The sequence below is a fragment of the Martes martes genome, assembly GCF_963455335.1.
Source record: "Martes martes genome assembly, chromosome: 14".
In the NCBI taxonomy this organism is placed as follows: Eukaryota; Metazoa; Chordata; class Mammalia; order Carnivora; family Mustelidae; genus Martes; species Martes martes.
In genome coordinates, this window is record NC_137902.1 from 59427007 (window position 1) to 59454108 (window position 27102).

Consider the following 27102-nt stretch of genomic DNA (forward strand, 5'->3'; position numbering starts at 1 on the left):
AATTTTAGATCGAGTAATAAATGTAAGTTTAAAATCATAACAAATGGAAAAATGTACACAAATCTTTTACTGATATTGAGATTGAGAAAGGTGGGGCACCTGGGTGGCTCAGTGGGTTAAAGCCTCTGCCTTCGGCTCAGGTCATGATCCCAGGATCCTGGGATCAAGCCCTGCATCGGGCTCTCTGCTCCATGGGGAGCCTGCTTTCTCCTCTCTCTCTGCCTGCCTCTCTGCCTACTTGTGATCTCTGTCTGTCAAATAAATAAATAAATAAATAAATCTTAAAAAAAAAAAAAAAAAGATTGAGAAAGGCTTTCTAAGCTCTAGCTAAAAAGGAAGAATTTATAAAAAAGGATTATTAAATTTAACTACATTAAAAATTCTGTAGATCAAAACAATGTTCTAAATAATATCAAAATATAAATGGATAATTGGGTAAACATTTGTAACAAAAAATAACAAAAACATGACATTTATATATATATAAAGAATATTTATATTCTTTATATATATATAAATATATATATATTCTATATATATTTATATATAAAGAATACTTAACGACATTATGAAGATTAAAAAAAACAAATATCCTAGAATGGGCAAAAGACATAAGCAGATAATTCACAAGTTTCTCCCCATAAAAATATGACCCATAAATCTGTGAATATTATTTAACCTAAAATAATTTAAAATAAAGTAACTTTTAGATTTATAAAATTGGACAAACTTTTAAGATACGTATTTTATAAGGAGGGTATGGTGATGAATGTTTATTGCAACATTATTCACAATAGCCAAGGTATGGAAACAATGTTGGTGTCCCTCAAAAGAAGAATGAGTAAGGAAAATATTTTTTATATATATATATATATAAAATACACATTATATATCACTATATATATAAATATATATTTTTATATATTTATATAATATATGTATGTGGTGAAATACTTTTTATGTGGAATCTTTTTTTTTTAAGATTTTATTTATTTGACAGAGAGAGACCACAAGTAGGCAGAAAGGCAGGCAGAGACAGAGAGAGAGAGAGAGAGAACGAGAGGGAGGAGGGAACAGGCTCCCTGCCCATCAGAGAGCCCGATGAGGGATTCGATCCCAAGACCCTGAGATCATGACCTGAGCCGAAGGCAGAGGCCTAACCCACTGAGCCACCCAGGCACCCCTATGTGGAATCTTAAAAAGACATCAAAATCATAGAAACAGAGTAGAATGGTGGAAAATGAGGGATAGAAGAAATGGGGAGATGTTGGTAAAAGAGCACACACTTTCAGTTATAAGATGAATAAGCTTTGAGTATTTAATATACAGTCTGGTGACTATTGTTAAGATACCGTATTGTAGACTTGAAATTGGCTGAGTGTAAATCTTAAGCATTTTCATGCACACACAAAAAAGGTAACTATGTAAACTGATGGATGTATTAATTAACTTGGTTGTGGTAATCATTTCACTATATAAACATATATCAAATCCCCACCCTGTACACTTTAAATATATTACAGTTGTATTTTTCAGTTATGCCTCTATAAAGCTGGAAGAAACAAGAGGTTAATCAAGACAATTCAGCTAATGAGACCATTATGTCTAAAAACAAATACAAAACAGAAAAATAAAACTGTAATGCAACACATCAAATTGAAATAAATTTCAAAAATACCATATGATCCAATAATTTCACTAGTGGTGTTTTACCCAAAGAAAATGAAAACAATAATTCAAAAAGATATGTGGACCCCAATGTTTACTACAGAATTGTTTACAATAGCCAAGATACGAGGCAATCCAAGTGTCCCTGTATAGATGAATGGAAAAGATGTGGTATATATACACAATGGAAGATTACACAACTGTTTAAAAAAAAAAAAAAGAACTTGCCATTTTCAACAACGTGGATGGACCTAGATGGTATTTATGCTATGTAAAATAGATTGAGAAAGACAGATACCATATGATTTTACTCATATGTGGAATCTAAAAACCAAAATAAATAAAGAAAAAGCAAAATCAGACTTATAAATATAGAAAACAAACTGTTGATTGCCAGAGGAAAGGGAGTAGAGAAATGGGCAAAATAGGTAAAAGAGAGTAGGAGATACAAGCTTCAATTATGGAATGAATAAGTCATGGGAATGAAAGGCATAGCATAGGAAATATAGTCAATGGTATTGTAATAGTGTTGAATGGTAATGGATGATAGCTAAGTTAGCATAGAGAAATGTATAGAGAAGTTGAGTTACTATATTATACACCTAAAGCTAATTTTGTGTCAACTATATTCAAATAATAAAAAGCTGGAGATGTATATTTAAAATCTGTAGTCAAAATAAAAAGCCAAGAGGAATGAAAAATACAAAAAAAAGGGATTGAGGAATGTAACAAGTTCATCAAAATTAAAGAATAAAAAAAATCAAAAATGACAAATTATGAAGTATCCAGAGGGAAATAGATTCACATAAAAATTCCATAAGAGTCATTAAAATCTCCTCCTCTCTCTCTCTGCCTGCCTCTCTGCCTACTTGTGATTTCTGTCTGTCAAATAAATAAATAAAACCTTAAAAAAAAAAAAAAACAGTCATTAAAATCAAGCAGGAGATTAACTAAGAGACAGTTATGAGATAAAAATAAAGAAAGACGGGTGCCTGGGTGGCTCAGTGGGTTAAGCCACTGCCTTTGGCTCAGGTCATGATCTCAGGGTCCTGGGATCGAGTCCCGCATAAGGCTCTCTGCTCAGCAAGGAGCCTGCTTCCCTCTCTCTCTCTCTTTGCCTGCCTATCTGCCTACTTGTGATTTCTCTCTGTCAAATAAATAAATAAATAAATCTTAAAAAAAAATAAAGAAAGAAAGAAGAAAAGAGGAAAAATGACCTTGAAATAAAGAAGAGGCAAAGAAGCTCCAGTATAATTATCCTTGGACCCTTTGAAGAATAATTTAAGAAATAATAAAACAACTAGTATTTAAAAGTATAATTGAAAAATATATTCCTTTTTTAAGATTTTATTTATTCATTTGTGAGAGAGAGAATGAGAGAGAGAGAGAGCATGAAAGGGGAGCGGTCAGAGGGAAAAGCAGACTCCCTACTGAGCAGGGAGCCCCATGCAGAACTCGATCCTGGCACTCCAGAATCAAGACCTGAGCCAAAGTTAGTTGCTTAACCAACTGAGTCATCCAGGCATCCTGAAAATATTTTCATAGGTAAGTCTAAACCTAAATGTATGTATTGAAAGGAATTACCATATACCTAGGAATTTGACCTAAACAATACTAAACATACATGTATTTTCCTCATATACAAAAAATATATATGTTATAAATAACATCCACTGTGTGTGTGTGTGTGTGTGTGTGTGTGTGTGTGTGTGTATGTATGAGGGAGAAGAGAGAGCAAAGTGAAACCAACTAAATTTTAACAATTTATGAAAAACAATCCTTACCTCCACAAAGAAAAGGCAGGTACTTTTAACCTTGTATGATTTCATTTCTTGTGATTATCTCCATACCTTTAAGCAACATACTTTCTTTCCTAAGTTATAATTTATTGACTTTTCCCTCATCCTTTCCTTAGTTTGATGAATTTGTATATTTTCATTGTTTATATTTACAGTTCTTGATAATATTACTTTATTCATAACTGGTTTTTTGTTATTATGTTAGTTATATCTCAACTTCCAACCATGTATGATGAAGAGATTCCCGCTTTCACTCTTCCAACTCTTACTGCCCCATTCTATATCTCATTCATAACCCAACTTCTCTCCACTGCATCTTCTTTCACATTGTTAAGATAGGTAATATTTACATTCTTCTCAGTAATTAAATCCCCCATGCTTATGTTATAGGTTGATTTTGAAAATAAGGATTAATAAATAATATTTTATTATGGCATTGATACAATTAACCTAGATAGGAAACATTCATGAAAGAAACATTTACTATAAAAAGTTGAATTAGAGTTTAGAAATGGTTTAAAGTGTCCATAGATTTCTATGGAAAACAACACATTATGGAAAAAAATATAAACTAAGAGCTGTTTTAATATCGGTTGATAAGTAGGGCAATGAAAAATCTTAACTCTGTAGTGTAAATATTTAGAGTGTATATAAATATATTTATAGACAGAATGTAGAAGTAGAAGGATAAACAAGGACAAAATCACAAGAAGCAAAATTCCAAGAAGTGGGCAGAGGAAATAGAATTCCATAAAAACAGATCACTCAAGTGATTATAAGAACATTTGTAACGTGAGAAGGATTCTGGGCCATAGTTCAGGGAATGTCAGTGAGTGATCAATGAGTTGTCTTACTTGAAGAAATTTTAGTTAAAATGAAGATTGAAGGGGCATCTGGGTGGCTCAGTCAGTTAAGTATCCGCTTTCAGTTCAGGTCATGATCCTAGAGTCCTGGGATCAGCTGCCATGGGGTGGGGCTCCTTGCTCAGAGGGAGTGTTCTCCCTCTGCCCTTCCCTCTGCCACTTCCACCCATTGTGCTCTCTTTCCCTCTCTCAAATAAATAAAATCTTTACAAAAATGAAGATTGAAAAGATAGTGTAATTTTGTCAGTTCTCCATTTGTGGGTACTTTGAGTAGCTTCACTAAATGGTGAAAGAAAAAAATGGTTGTTAAAAGAGGTCATGAGAGACTAGCTGATAAAATAAAAATAACATAGGGGTGGCTCAGTCATTAAGTGTCTGCCTTCAGCTCAGGTCATGATTCCAGGGTCCTGGGATGGAGTCCTGCATCAGGCTCCCTGCTCAGTGGGAAGCTTTCTTCTCCCTCTCCCATTCCCCCTGCTTGTGTTCCCTCCCTCTCTATCTCTCTCTCTATCAAATAAATAAAATCTTTAAAACAATTAAAAGAAAATAAAAATAGCATAGTATCTTAAAGGAAGCACAATCAAGACAAGACTTTAAAATATCTCAAGGGAGAGAGGAAATGTGAAGAGATAGAAAGAAATTGTAGAAGGGGAATAAAAAGCTATAACCAAAAAAATGAGATAAAGTGGTTGAGCATAAACACTGAGAAACAGGGAAACAAACAAACAAACAAGCAAGCAAAAACAGATATGAGGGTAAGCCTTCATGACTTTAAATGACTCTTCTTTCTTGTCTTAGCTGGAATGTTCCATCATAGATACCTTCTTGGCCATCCAATGTAGCCTTCTTCCCAACCTGTCTCTCCATATTACAAGATCCTGTTAGCTTTCTTTTTAGCAGTTACCACATCCTGGATTATCTAGGCCATTTATTTATATATTCCCTTCCTCTATATCCCTAATAAACTATAAAATGTATGAAAGTATGAAATTTGACTTTATTGTTTTATACCCAGAACTTATGCAGCCTAAACCATGTATATACAAAATAGTTATATATAGTTATATATGCTATAGTATGTGTACATGTATGTATATATATTACAATATATAATATATAGGACAATATATATAACAATATATAATACATACTGGTTGAATGAATTAGGAAATTTAAAAAATAATTTAAATTAATTAATAAAAAGAAAAAAAAGAAATTGCACTTGAATTCAGAAACCAAGAATAAACAAACAAAAACCCAAACATCAACAATGGAGTAAACATAAGTTTAAGCTCTTGAAATGTACTTTTCCATTTTTTTAATTTATTTTTTTAAAGTATAATTAACATACAGTGCTATACTAGTTTCAGGTGTACAATATAATGATTCAGCAATTCTGTACATAACTCAGTGCAATAAGTGCATTCTTAATCCTCTTCACCTATTTTATCCATTCCCCCACCCATCTCCCCTCTGGGAATTCTCTATAGCTTATTTTCTATATTTAAGAGTCTATTTTTGTTTGCCTCTTTTTTTACTTGGTTCATTTGTTTTGTCTCTTAAATTCCACATATGCATGAAATCATGTGCTATTTGTCATTTTCTGACTGACTTATTTCACTTAGCATTATACCCTCTAAATCCATCCATTTTGTTGCAGCACAGATTTTTTTTACGGCAGAGTAATATTCCATTGTGTATGTATGTGTATATATACCACATCTTCTTTATCCATTCATTTGTGGACAGATGTGGCTTGTCTCCATATCTAGCTATTGTAAGTAATGCTACAGTAAACATAGTGGTGCATATTATCTTTTCCAATTAATGTTTTTGTTCTCTTTGGGTAAATACACAATAGTGAAATTACTGGATCATATGGTAATCCTATTTTTAATTGTTTTTTAGGATTTATTTATTTGAGAGAGAGAGAGAGTGGGGGGATGGGCAGAGGGAGAGAATCCTCAAACTCCCCACTGAGTGAAGAGCCTGTTGCCTGGCTCAATCCCAGGACCCATGACATCATGACCTGAGGCAAAACCCAGAGTTGGACATTGACTTGACTGACTGATCCACCCAGGTGCCTCTCTATTTTTAATTTTTTAAGGAACCTCCATACTGTTTTCCATAGTGGGTATACCAGCTTGCATTCCTAGCTGTGGTGCATGAGGCTTTCTTTTTCTCCACCACCTTGCTAAAACACTTATTATTTCTTGTGTTTTTCATTTTAGTCATTCTGACAGGGAAACCCACACTTTTTATTTTTTCCTTAACCCTTACATAGATCTTAAGTGTTGGACACTAAAGATTTAAAATTTTAATACCCATGTGAGAATAAGAGGAAACATATAGTCAGGGGAGCTGAAAGTGAGATCCTTGCAAAAGCCAAGAGCTGTGCCTCTAAAAGGAATCTAGAAATAATTCCACGGACCAGTTCGAAAGAGCAGCAAGAGTCTGAGTTAATCAAGGTCATGTTTAAGAAATAGGGACCCCAAGTATATGACCTATTTAACTGATGGATTTCAAATTATATATTCAGAAATGCTACCTCAAAAGTAAAAAATTAAGATCCAAAAAACAATGATGAACAAAGAAATCAGAAAATCTGTTGGTTTATTCAAATAAGCCTTAGCAGAAAAACAACAATGACAATAGAAAAGACTATATGAAGTGACCCCTTGCACAGGGACCATGTAATTGTTGGAGATCAGAGTTAAATGGTCTATTTTTAGATGCAGGGAGAACTGAGAACATTAACATTAATATAATTAACATTATACTGCTTCCTAAAGAATGCATATAATGTCTTTTTTAATTTCTGAGGAAGCTCTGAAACAAAATTCACATTATCAGTAGATGCAAGTAATGTAGCGATGTTAGAAATCAGAAAGTGAGAATAAAATTAGGAAAGAAAATGGGGAGTGCAAATAAAAACTATAAACACATTAGAATCATAATAGATACATCGGTATTTGTAATAGGTAGCTGTAGTAAGCTTAGTAGTTAGAAAAAGTTAAGTACAACAATACTATAAATACAGATGTAAAAATAAATCTATCACATTTATTTATTATTTATTTATTTATTTTGGAGGATTTTATTTATTTGGGTGGGGGGAGGAGCAGAGGTAGAGGGGCAGGCAGACTCTGCACTGAGTGTGGAGCCCAAAGTGTGGCTCCATCTCATGATCCTGAGATCATGACCTGAGCTGAAATCAAGAGTCAGTCATTCAACTGACTGAGCTACCCAGGTGCCTCTATCATTTTTACATAGAGGTCTATAGGAATCTTTTTTTCAAGGAACCATGGAAAGGAGAAGGAAAACTCTCTAAAAGAGAAGGAAATGTGATAAGCCCTAATTAATGTATGGAAATCCTGAATTACTGTATTGTTTTCTTGAAACTAATATAACATTATGTTTTTTTAATATATATATATACACACACACACGTGTGTGTGTGTGTGTGTGTGTGTATTAATTTTATGAGAGAGAGAGAGAGAGAAGGCACGCACCCAAGAGAAGATGCACTTGAGTTGGGAGAGGAGAGGAAAGGAAGGGAGAGGGACAAGAAGATTCCATGAGTGGGATTCTTAACTACTGAGCCACCCAGGTGCCCCCATAATAGTGTATGTTAACTCCGGTGAAACTGATACTTTAAAAAATGAAAATAAAACTAAAAAAAAATAACAGAGAAAGGAAATGTATGAATAAAGAAAGGAAATTTGATGAAGTAAATGCCTAATGACTTCTATTTATGGGGCAATATCAACTGTGGGATATGAGAAAGCATAAAAAGGCAAATGTCGAATGAGAGCTTGGATAAAGATACAGAAAGATATCTGGATTTTAAAAAGTAGTCAACTAAGACGATCATTCAATAACTCATTTATGAACTCATTCATTAACTCATTTAGGTTTCAAACTCCCCGGTTTGAAACCTAAAATATTCATTAGGAACAGAGTGAATAGATTTTCCTTTCACATGTTCTGAGAAAACTAGAAAATTGGATTTATCTGAATTCCTAGGATGGAAGGGAATTTGCATCAGGATTCAAGGGAATGAGAGAATCAAAACTATTAGAAAAGACATATTGGAACAACTGACTGGGCCCAGACTGGGAAGAGAGGGGAATGAGGTCAAAAATAGAACAAAAGGTGGAAAGGTAAGGGCATGTCGCCAACAAGTGATGAAAATACAGATTTCAGTGCAGTTTCTCCTGCTCTGCCTCTATTACCCTCCCAAAGCTACATATTTAGAATCAACTTAGAAAAGAATGTTGAATACGTCTTTAGAAAGGATGTTCAGTGACTTTGAGGATTTTGTAATCTGTAGCTGGGGTGTTAGAAAAGGATTCACAACTCCACAGTGTGGTAACTCATTGGGAAATAGACACATTTCATGTTTTGCAAAAGCTAAACAGCCTAACTTTCTCACAATCTGTAGGTGTCACTGCCAAAGACATCCACAGAACAGGAATAATATGTGTTCAAACTGCAGTAAAGGAAGAGGAGCAAAATTGAATGTTGGACTCTGATAATCTTTTGCACTTGAATTGAATCCAGATTCAGTTTAATTTCAGTTCATACAGACTGTGATATATCTCCAATTGTTTTTAAATGGATACAACCTTGTTTTTCACTCTTTTTTTAACTCCCGGTTCTGTTTTAAGAGGTTTTTTTCCAGACACTACAATGTTGTTCCGAAACTTAAATTTAGCAGTTTTAAAGATTTTATTTATTTATTTGACACAGAGAGAGAGAGAGAGAGAGAGAGATCATAAGTAGGCAGAGAGGCAGGGAGAGGGAGAGGGGGAAGCAGGCTCCCTGCTGAGCAAAGATCTGGGATGTGGGGCTCCATCCCAGGACCCTGAGACCATGACCTGAGCTAAAGGCAGAGGCTTAACCCACTGAGCCACCCAGGTGCCCCAAATTTAGCAGTTTTATATATATGTTATTCCTTAGTTCCACCCATGTCACATTTCTTTCACTGCAGTTGTTTTAGCTTCTTTATAAGAGAACATGTGAGGATGGGGGTTGTAATTGGCAGGGCAGTGTTTACCAATAAGTGTCGATATTTGGTAGAATAGTACACTCTTCGTCTCCCACACAGAGTTTAAATGGTTATATATTTTTAAAAATAATTATAAAAATATACATTATCTTTTCTTAAGTGTCACTAAATATTCTAATTTTCCTCAACTACTATTTTACTCTCAGTAAGAGCCATAATAATGGTAAACATTGATGAATGCTTACTGTGTACTTCACTATGATAAATATGTATGTTTTCTCATTTTTATCTTCAGTACAGCTTGATTATTACATTCTCCATTTTATTTTTAAAGAAACTGAACTCATAGAGGTCAGATAGGTTGCTCAAGGATACACAAATGAAATTGATTTTGAAGTCAATCCAACTTCATAATCTGTGTACCTACTCACTGTTTTGCAAGTCTTTACCCATGTGCTAAACACAGAACAAGACCCAGTCCTTTCCTCATAGAGAAAACAAACAGACCAATTGGAAATAACAATTGCATGATGCATTGTATTCTTCCAGCTGTAAATCATTAGGATTTCAGAAGACAGGTTATCATTGGGGAATACAGTAAGCAGAGAAACAAAGTATGAACAGGTGAAGTTTATATTAGAATTGAATGAAACATGGGGATTAGATTGTGGAAGGAGATTATATAAGTGAGAAAACACACGAAGTTGGAGGCTAGAAGGTGAGAATGAGTCAGATCCGTTTGGGAGCTCTAACAAAACTATATAAACCCAACACAATGTTAAGATGAGCATGAAGAAAGTGGCAGCTTATAAAAAAGCCTTAGAAAATGGACAGGAGTTTTTGTTGTGGTGGTGGTTGTGATTGTTGTTGTTGTTGTTTTAAGAAGTAGAAAATGGAGAACTATTCAAGAATTGGGATCATGATGGTAACATGACAGAAGGAAAAGAAATCTAATATATGTAGGAAGAATGACAGCACTTTTGGATGGCACTAGCAAAGACTCAATCCATGGGGTTCTAACCACCATTGGGAGACCCATTTAATTAGACAGGCTTCGGAAATTCTGGTAAAGGCTGATAGAAACTTGGTAAATTGCTAGAAAGTACTGTACCAGGAAATGGTAAAAATACTCCTGTAAAACCTAATGTAGCTATTTCTGAGCCTTGGCACAAGCCCTTCAGCATACTGACCATTTAGTACTTCTTCTAGGCTTTACTGGAGGCATGGAGGTTATACTCTAGATGTCTGTGAACAGTTGCAAATGAAATGAAGCATCTCTGTCACTACCATTGTGATGCCTTCATTCCCAAGCAGGAAGGTCAGAAAAGCAGAAAAAAATCATGGTTAGTTTTTTAAACATGACTTTTCCTTTGTGAAGGACCATCCACATAGTCATACAGTGTATGTTGGATTATTACAATGAGCCTATGGAATCTTCTAAAATTCAGCATCCATTTTCTTAAGAATTAGATACTTTCTAGAATCAGACTTAAAAGGACTTAAGACTTACTAGAGGGAAGTAAGTCTTCCCCTTGTAATGATTAGTTGCCCAGGGAAACACCTTCTGAACTCCTGCTGGAAGGTAAGTGTTCTGGGGGCAGAGGGGCAAAGGGTAAAAGGGTTGGAAGTCTTTCCATTTACTATTAAGTATTCAAACATTCACTCAATACCCTTGTCATCAGTAAAAGGCAGTCTACCCCAAAAGAAGTCTAAAGACCTCCAGTGAAAGACTGTTTGTTTTACCCTTTCCAGAAAATTAATCTCCAGAATTTTTTGGAGGTAAGGGAGAAGCTGATGTTCAGTGGTGTGGAGTAGGTAAGGAGACCAAACTGCTTTTTTCCAGTCCTTCCCTTTCTCCCCAGTTCCAGTCACACATGAACCTTTCTGTTTAAATCAGTTTAGTCATTAGTTTTCCCACTGCTGGCTTGGATTCTGGCTTTCTCAGGCTGACTATATTGTTTACCACTTGGCATCTGCTTTCTAGTTTCCTTATAGTTCTTGCTATTGCCTCTTGTCCAGTTCTGTTCTTTCCATCCTAGAATGTTTAGATCTTTAAAAGAAAAAAAAAATGCATCTGTAGAGTTAGTGGGACTTGGAAAAGGAGAAAAATTATATACATGTGACAATCTGTCATCTTAGCCCAGAAACCCACTGAAATTTATTAAGGTTGTGAAAGTTTTCTCTTTATGATATTTTGAAGTTTAGATTATTTATTAATGTTTTCTTCATAAATTGTGCCCTCTTTTCCTTTTCTCACCTTAGGTAAATTCTGTCTAAGCAGTATCTTGACTGAACCTAAACAGTTCCCACATTTCATGGTTTATGTAACACTTGAGAACATCTAATTTTTTTTTTCCCTCATCTGAACAGGAGATAGGCTCTAGGTAAAACTTTCTAGATATTTAATTGTACCTTGTGTGATCACTTAAGATGTATCTTTTAATCATTGCTGAAAAATTATTTGCATAAAGATTTTATTTATTTATTTGATATATAGAGAGAGATCACAAGTAGGCAGAGACGCAGGCAGAGAGAGAGGGGGAAACAGGCTCCCTGCCAAGCAGAGAGCCCAATGGGGGCTCGATCCCAAGACCCTGAGATCATGACCTGAGCAGAAGGAAGAGGCTTAACCCACTGAGCCACTCAGGCATCCCCGCTGCTGAAAAATTGTGAGGAAAAAGATAAAAAATGATAACTTCCCCTTAAATAAGAAAAAAAAATCATATTCATCTTTGCCCAAAAATTATGCTTTCTAAATATATATCAACTTTAATGTCAGTATTAATAAAGTTGAAAAATTAAAAATATCTAGATAAAAGTAATGCTGATTTAAGTACTATTATTATTATTATTATCATCATTATTATTTTCAGAGTGAGAAAGAGTGTGCAAGTGGAGGAGAGGGGCAGAAGGAGAAGGAGAGGGAGAGAGAATCTTAAGCAGGCCCCAACCCCAGCATGAGCCCAATGCAGGACTGGCTCTTGAGACCCTGAGATCATGACCTGAGCTGAAATCAAGAGTGGGACACTTAACCAACTGAGATGCCCAGGTGCCCCTAAGCACAAATTTATTTATTCAGAAATATACCAGAAGCTATATCTATTCTCATCAACTGTATATTTTAGGATACAACATGATGTCAATTTCTTTTTAAAAATATATATTATTTTGAAAAAAAATTTATAGGCTTTTGTAGAATTTTTGCTGGTTCATTTGTGGAATATCTACTGAATATCAGGTACTGCCCTTGGTATGAATGATATACCAAAATCTACAATGGAAGATTTTGAACTAGAGCAACATAAGACACTATGGGAGAGGAGATGAGGAGAATAGGAAAATGGGCAGCAAAGCAGAATGGTGAAAGAAAAACATCTAAAAGAATGATAATAGGAGTAGACATGGTGGCAGCAGAAATTCAGCTCTGAGAGACTCCAGAATCTTGCTAAGAGTTGAGATATAAATAGGGAAAGTAAAGATGTGGAAGTTTTTCTCACCTGGGCTACTTATGCCTAACCATATGAGAGACTATCACACATGTTGAATGAAGATCTCTATTGGGCTGTTGACCAGAAAACAGAAAGATGGGAAGGCCTTTCATTGTCAGATTGTCTGCATTTTTAGTTTCATTAATGGTCTAGTTCTGTGTTTATGAGAATGATGTCATGAAGAAAATTTTGGAGAGAAAAGGTTGCAAAAAATGTGTTTATTTGTATGTCAAATCATGTATGCTGATATCTTTTATCAAAATGAGGCCAAGTTCTCTTTTCCTGATACTTCCTTCTGAAATTTTGAAGACTTACATTTATCAGTAAGAAAAAAAGAACTGCTTATAAACACTAACAAGGTACTTTGATTATTTACAAATTTAGGTAACCTATTGTTAACAGATACCACTTTTCGGGTAATGGATCAATCTTCCTGCGCCAAATGTGGATAACCACATGGTTAATCAAATGCCCCTGAAATACTGCAATTTGAAAAATTTTAATTAGTGTTTTAAGCCCAACCATATGTATGATAAACATGGGAAAAATACAACTTTTTATTTCATTTTAATTGGTTACATTAGTACATGCACATGCTGCATTTTCCAAAAGAGTGGGAAATGACTTATTTATCTCGTGTACATAATACTACAACCAGCAATTCTTCTGATTTTATATTTCTATAATATTCCTAAGATGTTCTGCGAATGTTGATCCAGTCCACTAGCTAAGCCTACTTGTCTAAAAATGGGACGGTTTTCGTAAGACATCTTGCCACTCTATCCATTTTAAGCATGACCTGTTGCATTCAAGAGTTAACCTAAAACAGAGGAGTGTGTGTATCCAAAGGGCACTGAGGCACTGAACCCTCAGGTTTCCTTATGTTCAGAATGTCCAAGTAATAACTGGACAATGAGAGGAGGTACTTTGGAAACCATCCGATTGGGATGCCTGGGTGGCTCAGTGGATTAAAGCCTCTGCCTTCAGCTCAAGTCATGATCCCAGGGTCCTGGGATTGAGCCCTGCAACGGGCTCTCTGCTCAGCAGGGAGCCTGCTTCCCCCTTTCTCTCTGCCTGCCTTCCTCTCTGCCTACTTGTGATCTCTGTCTGTCAAACTCATAAGTACTCATGTAGAAATAATGTTGTATTTATCTGTAGAAGAGGAGTCCTTGGATGTCACAGCTACAGAGTGATAGCAGATGAATTACTAGATTTGGGATTGGAGGTATATTTATTCTTCATTCTTCATGTACTTCCCACTGGACACAAGCTTGTATTCAAGAAAAGTTTTTGTCTCACCTTCCTTTTCTTTAAGATATACTTCTGAGAAGGGGAATAGAAAATGAGCAGAGAGAAGGATAAAAACTCGCCTTGCTTCTTACTCAGCTAGGACCTCAGAATTAAAGCTTTTCTAGAAGTATAGTTGGAATGAATAAAAATTCATGTGTTCTACGTCTCACACCCTCTTGTTAAATACGGAATTTCTTTGCATATGGTTTATTTTGCTTTCTGAGTAAAACATTTATATTCTAATATAATACATTTACAACAATAGCAGTTTAAATGTTTTAGCCCACGCAGCAAAAAGAATAAGAAATATTAATAAGTTTTACATTTTTTTCTTTTAAAAACAGTCTTATGTCATATGATTTAAACTATAAAGGCAGAGAAATGTAATTTTTGTTTTACTTGATAAGGCTCCTGACTTCTTCTCATGTGTATTAAATATACATATAAATATCTAGCAAATAATTGAAAATGTGAAACACGTGGATCATTTAAGATTTAAAAAAACATTCTGGCTTTCTAATGAATAACTTTAAGAAGGCACTCACATTATATTTGAAATAAATATTATATCAGGGAGGAAAGGTTATTTTTCTGTACTCTATGATGATGGCTCACTTTTTTTTATCTTGTTGGGCAGCACATGAGAGCAATTTTAAGGCATTATCTTTGTCTTTTCCATGAATATTCTCCTTGTAAAAATGAGGTTTATATTATTTCATTGAGTCTTAAATCACTGGACTCGTCATTCACTAATGCTGAGGAGAAATGCTTTAACATAAATAGAATGATTCTGTATGCCAGTTATTTTTACATGATAAAAATTTACATATATTTTGACATGATAAGTAATGGGTAAAAATTCAGCTTATGTAACATCTTAGTAATTGTTCATTAAAATCAACCGAGAGTGAGAGCACAGATACTCTTCCCTGAAATTTAGCATTTCAGTGTCTGGCTGAGGTGAATTTATGAGACAGCTATGTCAATTTCCAAGTGGCAAAACCTTCCTGTATTGTATGAATCTGCAGAGATTACAGATGGATGTAATTAAATTATGCATTTTCTTAAGCACAGGAGATTAAACTATTAGAAATGTGGGCATAAACAAAAACCACCCAAATGAGAACATACAAAGACTATTTATTCAGAGCGTGCTATAACAAAGGAGCTACCATCACTTACTTTTGGCAGAGACTCAAAGGCAGGCAGAGAAGATGGAAAGATTTAAAATGGAAAACGAAACAAAACAAAACAACAACAAAAAAACCTTTAGGTATCTCTGATTGGAGATTGTTGACATAAGAAAGAGGCAGGCAGGCGAACTAGAAGCAGGGCATCATATACTATGGGTTTGGGAAACATATTTTGCTTTCTCTTATTGTTACTGAATTTAAAGTAAGGCATATATGGGTAGACCAGCTGTCATTGTCAAAGGCTTGACCATTCTTGGTCAGTTGTTAGACAGCCCATGGTTTTGTTTCCTGACCTAGTTGCTGCAGTTCGTGGGTCAAAGCTCTATTATCATATTTAGTCTGGCCATTGTCCATTTGTACATTCAGTCTCTCAGAAATTTAACTGATAATAATATCTTTGGGAAGGTGATGTATAGATTATTATATAAACTACTGAATTGATTTTATATTTAAAACCAAAATATTTATTTTTATAGAAAACAAAAGCAATCTGTGATAATCTTCATCCTAAACCAATCGTCCAATGAGTTTAAAACTGATTTTAATCACAGGAAACAAACTGAGGGTTGCTGGAGGGGAGATGTGGGGGGATGGGGTGACCGGGTAAGGTCATTAAGGAGAGCATGTGATATAATGAGCACTAGTTGTAATATAAGACTGATGAATCACAGACCTGTACCTCTGAAACCAATAATATATTACATGTTAATTAATTGAATTTAAATTAAAAAATACTAAGTACAAAGAAACAAAAAATAAAAGTAACTGGTTTAAAAAAAAGAAAAGCAGTGAAACATTCCAATAGATAGACCTCTGTGAATATAACTAATTTTATCAGTCTTATTCCTGCTGTGTTTCAAGAGCCCTTAATTAGTGCAGCTTGGAGTTTATTTGCTCTTTTACAGTACTTTGATGAATATATTCTATAAATAGGATTTCCCCCACACACATTTGATGTCTTAAATTCTCACTCCTATGTCTAATTCCCTCTCTTCCAAAACTTTTAATGCCTTATTCTCAACCTTGTCGTGTTCTCTCATCTCAGATCCTTCCATTTTCCCATTTGTTGTCATTTTATTTTTCTTTTCTTAGATAACTTAGACCAGTTGGCCTATATGATAATCATTGTCCTATGAAAATCTTGATCTCTTTGTCTCTTCATGCCCTCATGACACCAACCATTGTCTTCCATCCTTTGCTTGGGCTTTCAGATTGGGAGTTTCATCCTTTCTTTTCTTATGATCAGGTGGTGTTTTTGTACCAGAAGATGTTATGGAGGGAGGGAGCCTCAGAGAGATACTAAATTCTTGTTATTCTCGTATGTAGTTGCTTAAGTCATTCTTAATTTGAGGTAGGAGGGATCCTCTCGCTAGTTAAATTTGCTTACTTTTCTCTGTGTTTTGGGGTTCTCTAACTTGGTTAAAGATACTTGCCTCTACAGGTTCCAGCCCTCACTTGGAATGAGTACTTACCTTGAAAGCAGTGTTTGATATTTATGTTTTTGTGACCATATTCTGTGATTGTGAGTGGGAGTTTATCTCAGTGCCCCTACCTTATCTGTCACAGACTCATTAACCAGGTCACTTCTGGTTTGTCTTTCTAGCAAGGGCACTGATCATTCAGGTACAACTATATAAATATTAATTAACACCATTACTATAATTACCATGATATTTAAAATGTGAGACTGCCTTCTTTTGTTCATACAATGGCAGAATGGCTATTTAATTTTATTTTCTCCATGGAAACTTACTCAGGGCTTTCAGATTTTAATGTTTACTTTGTTAGATTCTATTTTTATCATAAACATAGAATTTATGTCACAGATTCTAAGTCATGGAGCTTTATTGGATTCAAATTTTTATTGTGTATAATAACAAAAGAAAAACAAATAAAAGAAAAAAAGAAAAGAAAGAGCCATAGCAATCCCATTATTGTAGAGGCCAAAACAAAGTTTTAAATTAGATATTTTTGGCAGTTAAATGCTTTAGAAGGGAGAGATGAATTTAAGGTTTCCTTGGGAAAACATTCTGAGCCCCCCCAAATTCCATCATTGTCTTCAAATAATATTTCCTTATGTCCTACAGGGAAAACTTAAAATTTCAAGAAAAGGTTCCATCAAATTCCCAATCTGATATAATTGATATTATGCAAGAAAAAAAGAAATAGAAATGAAAGCAAATTATTTGTAAGAATAAAAGTATTAAGTATATTATTTTACTCTTTGAACAGTAGAAGTCATTTATGTTTACCCTAATTTATCCACATATATAGGAAACGTATTCAAACTTGTTTTAAGAATAATTTATTGTAAACTATTTGGGACCCACACAGTGTTTTAAAAGTTCACTAACATATCATGGCATTGAAAAAAGAAGCTGAATTAATTCATGTTGGATATTTCATGGAAGTCTTAACATTTCTGTTTAAACAGATACCAAAGCTACCTAGGAATTCTTATCCAAGTACATAGTTTGAAGGCAAAACAAAATGCAGTGATATATAAAGGCCAAGAAGATAGTAAGAGAAGTCAAAGAGTCATTGAATTATTTGTTCATTCACATACTCATTTATTTATGCATGTATTTAAAAATATTTAGTGAGCACCTATAATAAACTGGGTTCTGTTCTTCATATAAAAAACGAAATCTAGATTTTGATTCAATATCTACACTCAAGGACTTGTAGAAATTAGGGGAGGAATAAATGTAAGAATTAGGAACCCAAGAAGTGACCAGCTATGCACTGAGAATTAATAAAGACTTCACAGAAAAGAAACTACTTGAATTCAAATCTTGAAGAGTGAGTGGGAGTTTCCCAGGTGAAGAGGAAGAAAAGCACCCCAGAGAAGGAATATGAAATGTAGCGCATGATTAGAAGGAAAGTAGCTGGAGAGAGTACTGGTATGAGTCGGGAGCATATCATGAAGGGCTTGGAATTGGAACTTCACCTTATAAAAACCTGAGGAAGTCAAATGTTTTAAGATGACTCTCATGGGTTGTATATGAAAAATAAAGGAAAATATTGTGCCATTTTTTTTTCCTACTGGAATGTGAATTTAGGAATAAGGTAATTTTGAGGATATTGAGTTCAAGTACAGATATTTTGGATTTCAGATAAAACATGCAAGCAGAAATATCTAATTTCCTATTGGAATAAAGGAACTAGAGTTCAGGGTATTATTGGGTACAGATCCAAATCTGGGAATTATTCTCAGAGAGGTAACTGCTAAAGCTGTGAGAGTCAATGAGTTTTCAAGGTAGGCTGTCCGAAAAAAGAAGAAAAGGAGACTATAGTTTGGATATTAGAATCTATTTAAAAATTTAAAATATAATATCAAATATTCATTTAGTCTGCTTTTCTTTCATAAATTATTAAAATGTTCTTGTACATTGTCTATTCTTCTTATAGAAATGTGATAAAATATAATTTTATGGTATTTTAATTCCCTAGGAAAAGGAATATTTTATAGGTATCCCAGGGAATCCCTGAAGACCCAACTTGCCATGTCTTTATGGAAAATAGAGCTGTACTTCCCTCACTGTTTTCTTACTTTTCCCCCTAGATTGGAGAGTAGTGGTCTAGAAGAACATATACCCATACTTTCAGTAGTTCTTACATATAACAAAAACAGGAATGGAGATTTAACTTTAAATCTGTACCGCAATACCCTTATCTGCAGTAGAGTGAAATAATAGCCACAGAGTTTGAGCAATGAACAGTTTCTTTTTTATTTTATTTTATTTTATATTTTATTTTATTTTTAAGTAGAGGCTAAAACATCTTATATTATTAGAAAGAAATTTCAGTAAGTTTCACTAGAGATATCAAAATAAAAATAAATAAATTAATGTGAGATATATATGTATGTGTGTGTGTGTGTGTATATTTTTTTGTTTTGTTTTGTTTTGTCTGGTGTTTAGCAATACTGGTTTTGGAATCTAACACATAAGAGTTAAATCCAGACTTTGTCACTAGATGTTTTTTTGTGGTGTGGACACAGAACTTGTCCTATCTCAATTTCTTTCTTTCTTTCTTTTCTTTTCTTTTTTTCTTTTGTCATTAAAATGAAGAAAGCAAAACCTACCTGATATGTTTGGTGTGAAAATTCTGTAAATAATGCATATAAAAAATGCCTGGTGCAGGGTAAGGACACAATAAAGAGTGACTATTATTTTCAAATGACTTCAATTTCTTAAAAAATAATGTGAAAAAGACTTAGGAGAGAGTTAGTGCGGTATTTTAAATCCTTACAGAATCCCACAAGACCTAAACTAAGAGAACATGGGACACACCCACATGATCCATGGTGGGTGAATTAGAAAATTTATAGTCAACACCTAATGGCAGACAGGTTTAAAATATTTTGGCCATAAAATGGCAGGGATCAGTCATCACAGATATAAATTTATTGTTCAATAATATTAAAAGGAATTCAAAGGATGAAATACAGTTTAGGGGATACAGATCTTATAGGAAGAGGAATAAGTTATATTTTTGCCAGAAATGCAATACAAGCTCTTCAAGTAGGCATTTCTAGTGTATTTCCAAATAGGAAAGTACTTAAGGGTGTTGTTTTAAACAAGTATAAAATTGGGTTTGTATAGTCTTGATTTTTCTCAATTAAAAAATGTGATCATAAAGCAGTGAAACTCTACATTAAAAAAAGAAAATAGTTCATCAGATTACATTTGTAGGCACACCATAACTAACATCATGATATCCCTTGAGGTCTACCTCCTACAAAATATTAGATTAGAAAGGGCAGATTCAAGCATTGCAAGAGTGTCAATTTGCCAGCTGGCCATCATGTGTTTGACTGCTGTTTAACAATGAGTATTGGCTGACCTCTGCTGAAGAACATGGATAGTATCTGGGTACCTGAGGCAATTGCAATCCACAAGTGAAAACACAATCTCTCAGATTTGTAATGGAATACCAAGAGATGTCAAGGTGATTCACATCACATAAATGTCGCCTACTCTGACAGCAGGCAGGACATCTGGCCGTGGTACTTTTCTTCCAATTTTCTCCTACTATAATGAAGCAACTTTAAGATGCTGGTAGGAACTGGTAGTCTTTTCCAGTGCACCCATAGAAATAAACATTTTGTATTTCAAATCTGGCTCATTTGTTATAACTTAGGGCAGATACTGAATCACAATTGCTCTTGATGAGAACAAAACTGACTTTATATAGGTACACAGAAAAATTAACCTCAAAAAAGGGCATGAGTAGCTTTACAGTACTCTCTTAATGACTGCATTGCCAGGGGAATTGACGATGTGGGGTTTACTAAAAGACAATCTCTAATGTATTTCCAAAGCATAGTGTCTTACTCCGTCTTTGTGGGGTTTTGCTTGTTTGTTTGTGCTTGTTTTTGTTTTTGTTTGTTTTTTGTCTTAACTGTCCTTTACTTAGTATTGCCATTAAATTAGTTGTCTTCTTTAATTATTCTGGGTTCTCTTTATTTTGCTCTTCTGCTATCCAGATGGCTACTTTATGTTTGCTATTTTCCATGATAAGTATTTGTCAACACACCTTCTGGTTTCTTTCCTTCCAGTTCTCTACCCTCAATATATTGGGTTATATTTGTCAATTTTGTCCTTTTCTTTCCACAGTCTGCTTCTCTTACCTTGTCCCGTAATAGTCTTATTGTCCATTCACCCATTCTCTTTATTTTTCTACCCTTCTCCTATTTCTCCATCAACATTTGTATCTTCTGTATGACCATCTTTATCAATATCTCACCAATGATTCTTCCCCTTCACTTTTCCCCTTTCATTTTTTTACCTCCCTTTTACAGGGGATTTGCTTATACTTTCTCTATGTCATCCCTTTTTCCTTACATTTCCATAATGATTTCCTTATCATCCCTTTTCCCACAGCTTTCTTGGTTCCACCTGGTACGTATTTATTGAGGTTCACAATATGCCTGCAGCGCAGACACCTAAAGATAGTATGACACAGACCTCGCCTTCAATAAGTCTCCCTTCTAGAAGAGACAGACACATATATCAGCCAATCCTTAAAAATGTTAGAAAGTGCAGAGTTACAGACACAGGATTTTACAGAACCCCTAGAGAATGGTGCTGTGGTTTGGGGGAGGGTGGCAACAAGCAATATTTCCCAGATGATGTGTTACCTCAGCTAAGTCTTGAGGGAAGTACTCAGCTAAGTACTTTCCCTCTTGAGGGGGAAAGAGTACTTCCCTCAAGAGGGGTGGGAAGACCTCTCTAGGTAGAGAGGGTGCTATGAAATAGATTCAGAGACATGAAATATAATTTGTGGTATGGAAACATGTAAGCACTTTGTTTAAAAGGTTGCAGAGAACGTGCAAAGGGAGTTGGGGAACAGAAAATGGGCTCACTGTAGAGGGAATTATTTGCCATGCAGAGAAATATGAACATGAACAGAAACCTTGGAAGCCTTTGAAGCAGGAAATGTTCCTATCAGATAATCATATTGACCATATATTCTTGGATGTATTTAGGGATAGGTTTGAGGGCTATAAGAAAGGAGTTAGGGGTCCTAGTTGAAGGCTTTTTTTATGAGAATCTGCATCAGGATTGCAACGAGGAAGCCCAGAGAGAACAGGCTCAAGAATTATTTTGATGCACACATTGGCAGCATTGAATTGCCATTTGAATAGAGGGAATAAGGGGGAGGATGATTCTTGGAATCTACACTTAGCGATTAGGTGGACACTGATGTCAAAAGCTAAGAGAGAGGGAACACAGCAGAGGAACTGGTTCATCTTTTGTTCTCCCTCCTTAACAGGTCTCCCAACAATATTGATAACTTGCATTTTTTTCAAGTGCACTATAATTTTTTAAAGCTCTCAGCCATCCATTAGTTAATTTAATCCTCATGAGAATCCTCTGAAGTTGACTGAGCAGGTGATATTAGCCACAATTTTCAGGTAAGAGCCCTGAAAAAGCCTCTTTGATATCAACCACAGCAACTGCTTTCAAGATATGTCTCCAAAGGCAAAGGAAACAAAAGCAAAAATAAACTTTTAGGACTTCATCAAGATCAAAAGCTTCTGCACAGCAAAGGAAACAGTCAACAAAACAAAGAGGCAACCCACGGAATGGGAGAAGATATTTGCAAATGACACTACAGACAAAAGGTTGATATCCAGGATCTATAAAGAACTTCTCAAACTCAACACACACAACAGATAATCGTATCAAAAAATGGGCAGAAAATATGAACAGACACTTTTCCAATGAAGACATAAAAATGGCTATCAGACACATGAAAAAATGTTCATCATCACTAGCCATCAGGGAAATTCAAATTAAAACCACATTGAGATATCACCTTACACCAGTTAGAATGGCCAAAATTAGCAAGACAGGAAACAACATGTGTTGGAGAGGATGTGGAGAAAGGGGAACCCTCTTACACTGTTGGTGGGAATGCAAGTTGGTGCAGCCACTTTGGAGAACAGTGTGGAGATTCCTCAAGAAATTAAAAATAGAGCTTCCCTATGACCTTTCAATTGCACTATTGGGTATTTACTCCAAAGATACAGATGTAGTGAAAAGAAGGGCCATCTGTACCCCAATGTTTATAGCAGCAATGGCGACGGTCACCAAACTGTGTAAAGAATCAAGATGCCCTTCAACGGATGAATGGATAAGGAAGATGTGGTCCATATACACTATGGTGTATTATGCCTCCATCAGAAAGGATGAATACCAACTTTTGTAGCAACATGGACAGGGCTGGAAGAGATTATGCTGAGTGAAATAAGTCAAGCAGAGAGAGTCAATTATCATACGATTTCACTTATTGGTGGAGCATAACAAATAACATGGAGGACATGGGGAGATGGAGAGAAGGGAGTTGAAGGAAATTGGAAGGGGAGGTGAACCTCCCCTTCAGAGACTATGGACTCTGAAAAACAACCTGAGGGTTTTGAAGGGGCGGGAGGTGGGAGGTTGGGGGAGCCAGGTGGTGGGTATTAAGGAGGGCACATATTGCATGGAGCACTGGGTGTGGTGCAAAAACAATGAATACTGTTACGCTGAAAAGAAAAAAAAAAAAAAGCCTCTCCTCAAATGTATATACCAGGGACAGAGGTATTTAAATGCTCAGAATGTTTTCAATGAGGCAGCCTGACTTCCCAGTCTAGCAGTCAGACTGCTGGCATCTCCTCTAGGCCTGGGTAACGCAGCCAGGAAGTCACTGCCTTTGCAAACAGGAACAAGTTTAAAGAGGAAGATCCTCAATGGATGCATTGTCAACCTCTTACTCTGTCCCAATAATGCGTATTGTTCAGTTTCTCTCCTACACAGAAAGTTGTCATCCCAGCACCCCCCACCGCCACAGAGGGAACACCTTCAAATAAGAGGAAGCATACTGATTGGCTTAAAATTCACCCTTAATAACCATACATTTCATATACTCATACTATTTTGGATATCATGTTTTATGCATGTGTTACAAATAGGCCTGAGACCGTTATTAGGGATTCCCAGATTCAACCCAATAATCTCTTCCCATTTGTTGTGCACTTTTTTGTGTGTTCCTGTAGAGTTGTATTACAGACACAGATGTTATTTTAGAAGCAATGTGCAAGTGGTTGGTATAAAAGAAAGGCTTCTGTGTTCTCCCAGCCCAGCTGAAAATCAGAGAAATCACTTTTCTAGTAGCAGTAACAACACAGGGGAGTCTGAGGATAACAAAGGCCTTCCCTGCTCAGCACTCTTGTTCGTTTCTAGTGGTGGGTGAACACACATAGGAGGCAGAACGCAGCACCATGAACCTGTGCCCCTCAACGTATCTGAATCCACTTTATCATGAGAAGGTGTCATTTCATCATGCTTTATATTTCTAGGTGGTGTGCGTTGGTGAGGGTCCTTGTTTAAATGTAATCTTTGTTCTTCATTCTCATTACTATTAAAATTATGTTTAGATTTAAAGTTTAGGTTTAACGTAATGTACATTATAAGAATTGAGTATTTACCTGTTCAGTAGGTGAATGAGGAAGAGAAAATGCATTGAATTATGATTCCTGCTAGGACCTTGGCAATGACCTAACCTCATAAACTAGTAGAAGGCACTTGTCAAATTATACTTCACAGCCTAAAATCTTGGTCTGCAAGTGAGAAATTGATTAGAATTAATCCAAGTGTTGTTTACATTATCCCATGTTTATTCTTTTAACCAGTTTTATTCTCAAACTATTCTAACCCAGAAGGGCATAATACTCTAAAAAAGTGAATTTGTCACACAGTATTTTTCTGTAAAGATCTAGATTTTTCTGATTGTGTTAAAATTTGGAACTACTCTATAAATCCTATGCATCTTTATACTGTCTCAGTAATAAAGACCTGGTCAAATAATTTCTTTCTTAAACTAAATGAATTCAGCCATATATATGTGGACAGTCTGAACAAAAGTAAACGCAGGAGTTAATTAGGATGGTTGTTCTCAAACTGTAATCAGAAATACCTGGGGAGATTTTTTTTAACACACATAATTTTTGCCCCTTCTGTAGACTTATTGAGTCTGAATATCAGGTTGTAGCAACCGAGAATATTTAAGCTTCCTAGTTTATTCTGCTGTGAACTGAATGAAAAATACCAGCTTGAAATGCAGGTTTCATATTCTTCATCTTCATGTGGAGAAAGTAATAATGGATACAAACTCCTGATGTAGTCTGTGACCATCCTTTGTGTTAATACTCAATATGCACCTGCGTGCTTGTTTGTCTAAAAAAACATCTTTAGATGTGTTCTAGTAGAGGACCAGAGATCAGATTGGGGTGAAAGAGACATTTATTTTTAACTCTATAATCTTTATTCATTTATAAGATTTGAATTATTTTTTAAGTTATGAATATGTATGTGTGTGGGGGAGTGAAGGGTATGTGGGGGATAGTTGTGTATATAATCAAATAATATAGAAAAATATATGACATTTTGCTGTTTGCATTTGGATATCAGATAAAGTTTGATTTCTCCTTAGAAAATTCGGTTTTCAGATTTTAGAAAGCCATCAGTATATATGCACAATAGACAGTCTTACCCAACCTTCATCTCTATTCCAAACCTAACCCCAACCACATAGTTATTTATGGTATTCTTGTGATAAGCCAGGCCCTGTGTTTGACTCTGGGAATATAAGACACTGGACATATGGTTGCTACCCTCTGATGCTGGCAATAGAAACATAAACAGTTGAAGAAATATGTGTAATATAAACTTATCTCCAAATACCTCATTTAAAGAAGATTTAAATGTTAGTCAAAATTTTTACAAATCTAGGGGCACCTGGGTGGCTCAGTGGTTTAAAGCCTCTGCCTTTGGCTCAGGTCATGATCCCTGGGTCCTGGGATCGAGCCCTGCATTGGGCTCTCTGCTTAGTAGGGAGCCTGCTTCCTCCCCCTGCTCTCTCTCTGCCTGCCTCTCTGCCTACTTATGATCTCTGCCTCTCAAATAAGTAAGTAAAGTCTTTAAAAAAATTTTAAAAAATCTAATATGTTTATTACAAAGGAGAGGATGGAAAATACTGTTTATACTCCTTCTACCACTACTATTCTCTCTCTTTCCTATGTGGGATAGTAACCTATTTTCTTCCGAGCCTTTGTTTGTTTTTTCATTTGCTTTTTTATTATTTATAAATTTTATGCTTCTTCCATAGTACTATAAGCTTTTGCCTTGCCCTTGGATTATTCCAAATTCTTAGTGGCTACCAAGATACCAGCCAGTGGAGGACAGAGGGGAAAAGGAAGGGTATTTAGAGAACTCCATGTCTGTATACTCACTTTTCTGAAATGCTCCTTACATTCCCCACCTTAACCCTTTTCTGCTTTATAGACTCCTCTGAAATACACTCGCTTTCCATCTATCCTTCTAATTATTCTCCCTGCTTATTTTCAAATACGTGTAATTAGGATTGCAAAAACATACAGAATACAAAAAGTAAACAACATTTGAAAGAGGGAAATCTACAAGGAAAAAAAAAAGTTTGGTTATGAAACAGCCGTGATATTCAAATATAAAAATGAATGTCCAAAATATTATCCACTTGTTGGGAGTAGGACATAACTTTGAGTCTAAGATGTCTCAGGAAAATGACTGATTTAAGATAATAAATTGATTTTAAAATATAATTGAATGATCAGGGAAAGCAGGACAGTTTGTGATTTATACAATTCATTTTGTCTTAACTCTCAGTTCAGGATTTTGCATATGGGTGGTATCTGTTTTCTTTTCATGATCTTTAATTGGCAAAAACGGATCCCTTCTCATTCAGGTGAATAATGTTTAGACCACAGGAAATGAAAGTAAGTGGCTGTTAAAGGAGTTCTCTGGCATACTCACAGTGCATAAATTAGAGTTTTATAAATGATGTAAAACTAGTCAGTGGTCAAAATAATGTTCAGCTGAGATTATGAAAATGAGGCTAAGGACCAGAAGCTAGCTATTCAAATGATCTAGAGACACTTGTTATTTTCCCATTACTGAGCACAGTTACTGCTGCTGCTGAAGTTAGGTGGAAATTGAGAGGAATTGAGCTGGAGATAGAGGGTGTAACCAGGGAGGTTTTGAGGCCCAGAAGGCCAACAGCAAAGGCGTCCTTTTGTTTTCTTTTGTCAGAATTCTACTGTAGCACGACCTGGAGATGAATGATAAGTGAATTGAGAAGAAGTAACGCCGAGAACCTCACAATACTAGTCGGTCCCTCCTGGATAGCATTTAGATATATATATATATATATATTTTTTTTTTGTGGTGCTTGGATTAATATTAAGTCTTTCCCACTTTTTATGCT

At 35.2% G+C, this 27102-nt stretch overlaps 1 protein-coding gene across 1 annotated transcript in view; it reads left to right on the forward strand.

Moving 5' to 3' along the window:
- CTNNA3 (catenin alpha 3) overlaps window positions 1-27102 on the forward strand; it is a 1754201-nt gene that overhangs the window by 1622011 nt on the left and 105088 nt on the right. The gene's annotated exons all lie outside the window — the stretch shown is intronic.